We start from the raw sequence: 12,069 nt of genomic DNA on the forward strand, positions 1-12,069 counted from the left end.
CATCTCTACTTGTTCAACGCATGTTGGTTTGTTTAGATACAAAAGGTTGAGTTTTGGAGTGTAGTCAGCTGAAGAGATATTTCAGGATGTTATGCATTGAATAATTCTATCTGTCACGCATGCTTTTAATGACACTGCTGACATTCTGGTATTTGGAGCAACACAAAAGGAACATGACAAGGCTCCTACACAAGTGTGCCAGTTTCTTGCGGATGCAGGTCTCATGCTGAATGCAGCATCGTGTGAGTTTCACAAAACCAAACTTAAATTATTTGGGTACATATTCTCTGATGGGAGAATGACTCCTGACCCAGATAAAGTGCAAGCACTGTCAACTACTTGCCACCCACAAAATGGCACCATGCAGTGATCCTTCTTAGGCATGGCCAATTATTACTCAAGGTACATTTATGACTTTGCTACAGTGAGTGCCCCATTGAGAGATTTGACAAAATAAAATTTCCCTTTCCAGTGGTCTGCTGAATGTGATCAAAGCTTCAGAAGCATAAGACATGTGATTGAGAATGCAACCGAGATGGCCTATTTTGACACCAAGTTACATACTGAGATCACAGTAAACGCGAGCCTGGTGAGGCTGAGGGCAATCCTTGCTCAACATAATTGTCATCCTAATGCTCAGAGCCTGTCTGACACATAATATGCCTTTTCTCATCCGGAGAAGGAAAGTGTTTTCTTCTATTCTGTGAGTTCCTATAAAGCGCATAGCTATCTCGAGGCCTCCCAGCGCTAGAACAGATCCAAGTGAGGAGAGCCAATTCAAGTCATTAAAAGGTATAGAGCCAGGTTATAACTGCCATAGAAAAAGACAGTTCATTGGACAGCTGATGTACTTTTAATGGAAGAGATTTCCGGAGTCCGGGGGCTTGATAAGAGAATAAACCCCCCCCCCCCCCATTGAGATCTCTTGACCTTAGGAACTTGGAGCAGATGGGAACAAAAGATCTGAGAGATCTACCAGGAGTGTATGAGCTAGCTGGTGATTTCAAAAGGATGGAACCTCTGTTGTGATATGACCTGTGCAAAGTGCAGAGTACCTTAAATTGAATATGCTGTTCAACTGGCAGTCAATGGAGGTCTTTCAAGGCCATAGTTGTAGATTGACACCTAGGGAGATTCAAAAGGAGCTGAGTAGAGACATTTTGGATTGTCTGGAGCCCATTTATCACGTATTGGAGTGAACCGAAGTAAAGAGCATTACTATAGGCCAAGTGGGAAATTACAAGGGACTGGACAATAAGGCCCTCATTATGACCCTGGCGGTGAATGATAAAGTGGCGGTAATACCGCCAACAGGCTCGCAGTAATTACCGCCAAATTATGACAATGGTGGTGAGGACTCCCATAAACAGCCAATGTACAACACCAACCGCCAGGGCAGACACAAAACTCAATAGGGCGGTAGCCATCAACAGCCAGGTGGAAGACAAAGTACCGCCCACCATATTAAGACCCTACAATCCGCCACGTTTTCTGGGGCAGTACCAATGCCATCAAAAGCCTGGCGGAAACACATCACAGAAGAGAAAATACTCACCATCGGAGAAACAGGGAAGAACAACGCCGCCATGGAACCCGAACTGCAAGTTTTTCCGATGATCTTCTATGTTATTCTCCACCTGGAACAGCAACGCCATTGAAGATGATGACGGTGAGTACAGCCGCCTAGCACACAAGGGAGGGAGGGAGGAAAACAAGAGTGACACACACACGCACAACACACACCTGACACACACACCATACACACAACCAGCTGCACACGAAAAACAATTTGCACCCGATACATGGCAGAATAATGCAAGGACAACAGGAATGCACCAAGGTGAATGTATTAATATCAACAGCTAATGAATAAACCAATTGTCCATGAAACAGATACGTACAAATGTACACAAAGGGACACTGCCCAGTCCAATGTTCAAGGGCCCGCATGGGCACAGAGCACAGTCTAAAGCCCAACTCGAATCCTGACTTTATCTGAATAGAACTCTTCAGGGGCATCAGTTTGCAAGTAGGCAGGCACCTTACGGGGATTGGGGTGGGGGGCACCTCAGTCGAACTCGGGGACAAATCCACTAGTTCTGGAGGGGGCTCCATGCCCATTTCCCTGTCCTGGGGAGTGCAAAGCCACAGTCTCTGGAGTGGGTGACTTTCCAACTGGTTCTGGAGGGAGCTCCATGCCCAGTTCTCTGTCCTGGGGAGTGCAAGGCCACAGTCTCTCAGGTGGGTGACTTTCCCACTGGTTCTGGAGGGGGCCCCTCGTACAGCAGCCCCTGGAGGGTGATCTACATGGCTTCTGCTGGTGGTGATGGCTGCAGTGTGGTGGCAGATGGAGGTGCCTCCTGGGCAGCCTCTGCAGGTGGTGATGGCTGCACTTCCTCAGCTGGCGGTGGGGACCCTGTGAACACTGGTAGTGGTGGTGTCACCCTGACAGCCTCCGCTGGAGTAGAGGACTTTGTCCTTTCCATGACATGGGGCGTGGAATCCTTACCCTTCCAGGCAAGGATGGATGGCTTCTTCCCCTTCATGGCAGGTTGTACATGTTCCTTAGCCTTCCGGGCAGGAGTCGACGACTTCTTCCCCTTCAAAGCAGGAGGTGCCGGCTCCTTCCCCTTCTTGGCTGGAGGTGCTGGCTCCTTCCCCTTCTTGGCTGGAGGTGTGGGATCCTCCTCCTTCATGGCTGGTGGAGTGGGATCCTTCACTGACTTCCCACCATGACTAGGTGGGGCCACTACTGTCCGTGTGGACTGTTTGGCTGAGGTGCTGGGCTGGGTCATTGGGACACTGCTCTTACGGGCAGGACGGGGGAAGGGAAGGTAAGAGGTCAAGCTGGGCAAGGAAAATCTTCTTAGGGATGACAGGGTGGGAGGAGGGAAGAGGGATGGGAGTGGAAGTTAGGGAGTGGTTGTAGGAGGTGTATGTCTGCTGGATTTGGGTGCAGGGGCATGGGCAATATGCTGATGCGAGGTGGACAGATGCTGGGTGTGTGAGTGCTTGCGTCTGTGTCCTTTGGGAGGACAGACAGGGTGGGAGAGAACACAAGGGACACGTGCATGGATGTTGTGGAGGTGACTGCTAGTAAGGTGTGTGTGCTGCTTGGTGTGGTGATGCTGGTGGTGGATGGTGGTAGAGTGCATGCAGGTTTGAGTGTGGACCTGACTGGGATGGAGGTGGAGTAGGAGGAGGAGGGGAAGACAGTGGAGACAGTGGATATTGTTGTGTTTTCAACTGTCTGGTGTTTGCGTGAGTGCTTGTGGGATGAAGTGTGGTGCCTGTGTTTAACTGTGCCACTCTTGGGTGTTGTCTTGTGTGCATGCTCGTCAGTATCTGTGCATGGGATGGTTTGGGGTTGAGGAGACTGGGACTGGGAAGTGGTATTTGGAGGGGGATGGTAGAAACAGGGACAATGGCTGCCATCAGAGAGGAGGCCAGATGTCTCTGGCTTCTGTCTGGTTCGCAGGAAACGTTTGCGGGGTGGTTCACCTTCTGCTGGGGGAGGGGTGCTGGTGGCCTGTGGGTCCTGTGGCGGGGCCTCCTGCCCACTAGCTACAACGGAAGTGGAGGTATGGTCAATGTCTGCCAGAACCCCTGCTATGGAGATCAGAGTGGTGTTTAAGGCCTGCAAAGTCCTCCCTAATCCCCTGGTACTGTCCCTCCTGCAGCCGCCTGTTCTCCTGCACGTTGTCAAGGATCTGGCCCATCGTGTCCTGGAAATGTTGGTAGGCTCCCAGGATCTCGGAGAGTGCCTCCTGGAGAGTCCTGTCCTCCCCCTGGTGCACAGCAATCCTCCCAGTGACTTGCTGGCCTGTACCTCTGTCCCCTAAACAGTGTGCCCACTGACCCCAGGTCCCTGATTGTCTTGGTTATGAGGTGTGGCCTGGGGTCCCTGTACATCTGGGCACACTGCTGATTGATGTGCTGAGGGGACAGAGGTGTGTGTACACTGGGTGGGTGCTGTGATGTTGGATACTGATGGGGGAGGCTCTGTGGTAGACTGTGAGTGGGTTGGGGTGACCGGCTGTCCAGTGGTCCCTGATGCGCCAGGTTGTTGGTCCAGATCCTGAAGTCCAGAGTTACTGTCATCACTGGTGGAATTTTCTGTTGGGGGACTGGATAGTCGTGGCACCTCCTCTCCGCTGACATTGGCTGGTGCACCACCTGTCGGGTTGTAAGTGATGTATTATGCTTCATGTCTGTGACATATTGTACATCCCTATCTTCCCCTCTATTGTTGGTGTTGCCCTGCCACCTTTTGCTTGTGTACGGTGATGTATTGTGTGATTGCTAGTTTCTCTATGCTGTGCATGCTTTAGTGATTGGTGTCCATGCAGGGCTGGGAGGGTTGTCCATGCATTGGTATAGCATGCAGGGCTTGGCATTGGTGTTAGTCTTATGTGTAGGTGCAGTATGTTGGATGTGGTGGAGTGATGGGAGTGAGGGTGAGGGTGTGAGATGGCATGCAGGTATAGGGGGTGATTAGTAGTAAATATTAACTTACCAGTGTCCAGTTCTACGGCTACTCCAGTCAGTCCCTCTGGATGCAGTAATGCCAAGACTTGCTCCTCCCATGCTGGGAGGTGTGGGGGAGCAGGTGGGGGTCCAACTCCAGTCCTCTTTATGGCGAGCAGGTGCCTTGCTGCTATGGAACGTACCTTCCCCCGTAGGTCGTTCCACCTCTTCTTGATGCCGTCCCTTGTTCTTGTATGTTGTCCCACAGCATTCACCCTGTCCTTGATTCTCCTCCATAGCTCCATCTTCCTTGCAATGGATATCTGCTGGATCTGTACTCCAAACAGCTGTGGCTCTACCCTGACAATTTCCTCCACCATGACCCTTTAATCCTTATCAGTAAAACGGGGGTGCCTTTGTGGGGACATGGGTGTTGTGTGGTGTGTATTAGTGAGAGTATATTGAGCAATGTGGAGGGGTGTGTGATGTGGGGTGCATGAGGGATGTATGGGTGTAAGTGATGTGTGTGTCTAGTTGTCGCTGTGGTCTTGGTGTAAGTCTGGTGGCAATAATGTGTATCCGTAAAGGGTGTGGGTAATGTGGGTGTGTGTTTTATAGTGCTGTGGGTGTGGTGTGTGTATGAGTGTCAGGTGTGTGTTTTTCATATTGGCCAATGTGGTGTTGTTTTGTAAGTGGGTGTCCATTCTGAGCGCAGCAGAATGTACCGCCAATGGTTTACCACCGTAGAATGTCCGCCGTGGTGATTTGTGGGTCATAATGTGATGGGCATTGTTTTGTTAGCGTAACGGCATGGGTGCTGGGACCGCCACTTTTCCACTGACCTTTGGGCTGGTAGATGTGTGTATGTGGCTGTTTTCTGTCGGATTGGTGTGTCTGTGTCATAATATGGGGAATGGATATTCGCCACTTCGGCGGTATGGTGGCGGCCGTCACCACAGCGGTAAGCAGTATTTACTGCCAATGTCATAATGAGGGCCTTAGTCTTCACACTAAGAAAGGTAAGGGATTAAGAACCTTTCTACAAAGTCTTAGGACCCAAAAGCAAGTAGCTGCTAGTTTGTTGACCTGGTATTGCATGGTCAGGCTGGAATCTAGCCACACACTGAAACTCCTTATCACCTCTATGGGGTTGGGGAGTCCAGCCAGACAATTAGGTGGAAGAGGCAGGACATTCCTGTTCAGGTTATTGCCTAGTACCATGACGTTGGCCTTGTCCTCATTGAGCTTAAGTTTACATTTAGCCATCCAAATGGTCACTTCCTGAAAGCAGGTATCCAGATTCTGATGATTAGAGCTGGAATCAGGAGCGATGGAAATCACCAGCTGGGTGCCATCTGCATAAGATACTAGAGACAAGCCAAATGAATGAACAGTTTCAGGCCGAGGGAGAATATAAAGATTGAAGAGCATGAGGCTCAGTGAGGAGCCATCTGGTACCCCACAACTCCATGGGAAGCTGTCTGAGTACCAGGACTTGTATTTCAGAAAAGAAGAAGGCCATTTTAGGGCTTGTCCTCCGATAACAACTTTGGAAATCCTGTGGACAAGTATGGGTTTACCTACTGTTTCGAAGGCCGTGCTAAGGTCTAATAAGATCATGGCTGCCGAGCCTCCTTGGTCCAGGATGGTTTTAAGTTTCTCGACTACAGCCATAGGTCTAAACCCCATTTGGGAGGGTTGGTGAATTTTCACTGGTCTCTAGAAAGCCTGAAAGGGAAAACATCCTTTACCATGGGCTGAGAACAATGAACTGCCTTTCCAACGCAGTCACTACCACAACTGCAGCATTACCACGCACTACTTTACCATGCAAGTTGTTAAAATGGTGTTGGAGTTTTAAGTCCAACACCTTCCCTTCTGTTCCGTAGACTGGATTTGGAATAATAATTTATACTATTCCAAGGTCCAGCGCCCCCTAAGGCAAGTAGTTAAAATCACTTCCATGGTAAAGTAATGCATGGTAATGTTGTATTTGTGGTAGAGACTGTGTTAGAAAGGCATGCATGATGAATGCATATGGGGTTCCATCATAAAACTGGCTGACAGATGGTTACTGACATATTTCCCAAGGAGTTTGGCTGGTCTAGGTAGAAGAGAGATTGGATTGTAATTACTAAGACGGAGTGAATCAAGTCCTGCTTTTTCTACTAGAGGTTTCACTATTACATGTTTCCAATGTGACAGGATTTCCACACTGGAGAGGGAAAGATTCAACAACTCAACCAAGGTGGGAGTGATATTGTCACATCTCTGGTGTATGATATTGAGAGGAGCAAGGTTGAGTGGGAATCCTGAATTTACTGAAACTAGGAGCCTCATAAGTGTGCCTATTATCAGAGTTGGAAAGTTTGTGAGATGATTTCTTGGTTGGGCAAGGAAAGGCTCAATTTCTGAGAGTTGTTTGGTATCAAAGGCCGAAGCGAAGGAGGAATAAATGTCCAAAATCTTTCTCTGAAAAATACACCCATCTTGTTGTTAAACTCAGATGAAGCTTCAGAGGCAGAGCTATTGACTTTGGGTTTTGTAAAATCGCTCAAAATTTAGAAGATCACTTTAGGAGAGTTTGCTGAATACTCAATCTTTCTAGAAAAATAGCAAGATTGAAACAATCTTATTTTAGCATGATAATGTCTGATGGTGATCCTATACTTCAGTTTGGGTGCCTCATTGTACCTTTTCTTCCAACATCTTTTCAACCATTTACATTCTTTTTTCAGAGCAGAAAGTCTAACTCTGGTGTCGGCCCGCAAAGATTTTCATGTATTTCTATACAAATAAAGTTTCAATATCATTTCAGACCAGAAACTGCTGCTCACTCTGGAAACCTGAAAGCTAAGATGCCCCCTCACATTGAGGGGTGGGGTTTGTGACTGCAGGAGTATGACTAAGAAATTGTACACAAGCTGGGTAAAGATTAGAACCCTACTGATAACTTTTCACAGGTACTACTACACCATCACAGTATGACATCCAAAACTGCTGAAAAGTACATTAACTTCATTGTGATGTCCAGCACACCAGCAGTCCTATCCCTTGAACAGATTATTGATGCTACTAATGCTGATAAGAACATGCTTATCTTCAAAAATATAATTTCAACTCAATCGTGGAGGAGAGGCACTTGACCTTTTGCTGACAAAGTTGAATTTCAAAAATGAACAGGATGAACTGTCCATGACCAGGGAAGGTGTTCTATTGAGAGGCTTGTTGTTAGACATGACAGCCTTAGGGTGGCCACCCCTAACTTTTTGCCTGCCTCCCTCACTTTTTGGACACTGTTTTTGCTGGTTTTAGGACTCTGCGCACTTTACCACTGCTAACCAGTGCTAAAGTGCAAATGCTCTCTCCCTTAAAACATGATGACATTGGTTCATACCCAATTGGCTTATTTAATCTACTTGTAAATCCCCAGTACACTGTACTACATGTGCCCAGGGCCTGTAGATTAAATGCTACTGGTTGGCCTACAGCACTGATTGTGCCACCCGCATAAGTAGCCCCTTAACCATGCCTCAGGCCTGCCATTGCAAGGCCTGTATGTGCAGTTTCACTGCCACTTCGACTTGGCATTTAAAAGTACTTGCCAAGCCTTAAACACCCCTTTTTCTACATATGTCAACCCTAAGGTAGGCCCTAGTAACCCATAGCGCAGGGTGCTATGTGGTAAAAGGCAGGACATATACCTGTGTAGTTTATATGTCCTGGTAGTGTAGAACTCCTAAATTCATTTTACACTGCTGTGAGGCCTGCTCCTTTCATAGGCTAACACTGGGGCTACCCTCATATACTGTTTGAGTGGTAGATTGTGATCTGAAAGGAGTAACAAGGTCATATTTTGTATGGCTAGAATGGTAATACAAAATCCTGCTGTCTGGTGAAGTTGTATTTGATATTACTATTTTAGAAATGCCACATTTAGAAAGTGAGCATTTCGCTGCACTTAAATCCTTCTGTGCCTTACAATCCACGTCTGACTAGGTTAGTTGACAGCTCCCTTGTGCATTTCACTCAGACAACCCTAAACACAGGATGCTCAGTCACACCTGCACACATCTGCATACTGAATAGGTCTTCCTGGTCTGAAAGGGTGGAGGGCCTGACACTTACATTTGAAAGGACAGTGGCCTTCCCTCACACAATGGACTGCCAAACACCCTACTGGGACCCTGGCAGACAGGATGGAACTGAAATGGGGTCTTGTGCACTTCTAAGCTACTCTTTGAAGTCTCCCCCACTTCAAAGGCACATTTAGGTATTTAAACAGGGCCTCTGACCATGCCAACTTAGACACTTCTGAAGTTAGACACTTCTGGACAAGATACCACTGGTGAAGAAACTCTGAACCAGAACCTACAACCTGCCACAAGGAACTGCATGGCTGCCCAAAGGACTCACCTTACTGCTTTTCTGCAAAGGACTGCTGCCTTGCTGTTGCCATGCTGCCCTGCTGCCCTGCTGCCCTGTTGCCCTCTGGCTCTGCTGAAAAGTGCTCTCCAAGGGCTTGTATAGAGCTTGCCTCCTGTTCCTTGAAGTTTCAGGGTCTAAAAGACTTTATCCTGCAAAGAACTTGTGCAGTGAAAATTCGATGCACAGCCTACCAGATAGGACGCACAGCCTGCATCACGATGAGAAAATCACTGCACGCTGGATCGGAATGATGCAGCCCGGCTCCCCGAGAGGAAATTGATGCAGTGCCAGCGTTGCGACCAGAACTTTGATGCACAGCCCACTGGATTGACGCATAGCCGAGCCGGAACAATGCAGCCTGACTTCCTGTGAGAAGAATCGACGCAGCACCTGCTGTGCGACAGAAATTTCCCTGCATCACCCACTGGATCAATGCAGCTCCTGTGACTTCGTTCTGCACACCCAGGATTTCTCCGCATCATCCTCGTCACGTTCAATTACCCCACAACCCAAAGAGGATCCAAGTCTTTACACCAGAAATCAACGCAAGGCCCTGACTGTGTGGAAAAATATTGACGCATCGTCTGTGTGGGCCCGGAGAAACAGTCGCAGACCTCCCTGTTTTCCACGCATCTCCTCCTCTGTGGCCCCTTGAGGATAATTTCAACGCAAACCAGGTACTTTTTGCTTGCAAGAGACCATTGTTGCTTTTTAAAGACTAAAGACTCTTTTTATCATTCTCTGAGTGATATTTCGACGTGTACTGTTTTGACCTGCATTTAACCAGATAAATATTCTATATTTTTCTAAACACAGTGTGGTGTATTTTTGTGGTGTTATACTGTGCTATTGCATGATTTATTGCACAGATACTTTACACATTGCCTTCTAAGTTAAGCCTGACTGCTCAGTGCCAAGCTACCAGAGAGTGGGCACAGGATAATTTGGACTGTGTGTGTCTTACCCTGACTAGAGTGTGGGTCCTTGCTTGGACAGGGGGTAACCTGACTGCCAACCAAAGACCCCATTTCTAACACTAATGAATTGCCATATCTGAAAGCCTAAGAAAACATTAAGGGCATCGTGGCTTTGTAGACACCAAAAGAACCCTAAGAGACTGAGTGCAGATCCCACGCCGAGACAAGCAAATTGAGAGGGAACTAATCTGTTGAACTGCCTTTTCCCTAAAGTGACGCAACATCCATTGACAATATCTGAGCTTCCTGCACAGGTTTGGGAAAGAGTTGCAGTTGATTTCTTTGGACCCTTAGGAAAGGGGCATCCTCACATGGTAATCTTTGATGAGTGTTCAGGCTTTCCTTTAGTAGAGGAGTTATCATCAACAAACCATGACAAGGTCATTGAGTGGCTAGATTATATCGTTGCAGCACTGGGGTATCCCCACTGTTTTCAAATCTGACAATGGTCTGCCATTCAATAGAACAGAATTCAAGGAGTGTCTAGTCAGACAAAATGTCAAGCATTCGAAGAGTACACCTCTGTGGCTCAAGGCAATGGTGTGGTGGAACAATTCACAGGTACCCTCAAAAGGGTAATTCAACAAGCATCGGTGAAGGGGTCAAGCACTCCGTACTTACCGTTCAACTCCTCACTCCACGACCAGTGAGAGTAGGAACCAAACTGCCACAGTGGACAGTGGACCGATTCTTGAATGCTGAAAAGGTGGGTGTCACAGGCACTTCTTGCAAGTGCAAAATGAAAACGTATGCCGATCGCCATCGAAGAGCTCAGGAAACAGTCTTTGATAAAGGTGATTGGGTCCTGGTCAAGCAGAAACAAAAGCAGAAATCATTGACTCTGTCTTACTGTTGATTATTCAAGGGTGGTGACTTGCAAGGGTCACATGGTTATTGTGCATTGTCCTGGAAATTCCATCACATGGGACTCATCACACTTTAAGCACCTAACTCAATGGTCATTAGCTCCTGCAATTATGAATGTGACGATCCCGTCTAACAGTTGAGATCAAGCATTAGATCCTGTGCCATCGGTGCAAAACCAGAGTGCACCTCAACAACCTTATAACACTCGATCTGGCCGACTAATGCGAGCACCTGAATGACTTATTGAAGAAATGTAATGTAAATGTTGTTTGTACTTTTTATTTAACAAAGGGGAGATGAAGTTTCAGGAGAATGTGTGAGCTAGGACACTTGTGGTTTTAGGCGGGCTCAACAGAAGATTACATAACTTGTTGGGAGGTGTTAAGGTGTGGTTTTTAGTGCTTGTGATGTAATCAGAGTGCAGTGCATGATCGTATGTTGAGGAATAAAAACATCTGTTATAGAGCTGGTCATTCCATGCTACCGGGCTGGGGAGGACGCTACAGGTGTGTTCTGTTTCCCTTCATGCTCTGCAAAGGAATTTACTTCAACATTGGTCCTGGAGAAAATCCTAACCATTAGTGTGGAGGAAGAGGCTGGGAGGAGTTTGTCAATGGCCACACATTTAAGCCTTTGTAGGAGTTTGCAGATTCTAAAGGCTAACTGCGCTTTAATACTGCAAGAGATTAAAACAATATAGAAATGAAAGGTCACTTTTTTGTTAATTTGTTGCTGGAGTAAATCTTGCCAGCTGTGCTCATACATTGCATTTACCAGTGTAACTGGCTTTGGGAGCCAGACACATCACCTATGTCTCACTTCTACCTTTCAGTGTTCTGGGTTTGCACCCGGCCTTTCAAAGCATAGGAGAGTGCAGGATGGGTTGTGTGTACAGCTCTGTGAAACCTTTTGTACATAGGAAATGTACACCTAAATGAGGTGGCAATGCTGGTACACCGACAGTATGTAAATGTGAAACCTCCTTGCTTGGCCCCCACCAGTGTATGTGCACTGAATTCTACACACATACTTTTTTTTGCAAAAAAACTCTTAAACATTTCTCATTTTTTACATCTGCAACAAACCTACAAGCCAGGAAAATATTTTGTGAACCATCAAAAATAGATTTCATCACCCTGTTTCCACCTGAAAACAACATGCTTATTTTTATCTCCTGCCATTGTTTGAATGCCAGACTTGGAAAGAAAATTTGCATTATGAGAAAATGAAAGTGAAGATGTTTATTTTCTTTTTTAATTTCAGAAAACAATATATAATTACCATTTAGAAGAGAGGAGGTGTCAGGGAATGCAATACAAATGTTACAGCA

This window comes from Pleurodeles waltl, chromosome 9 (assembly GCF_031143425.1).
Source record: "Pleurodeles waltl isolate 20211129_DDA chromosome 9, aPleWal1.hap1.20221129, whole genome shotgun sequence".
Lineage (NCBI taxonomy): Eukaryota > Metazoa > Chordata > Amphibia > Caudata > Salamandridae > Pleurodeles > Pleurodeles waltl.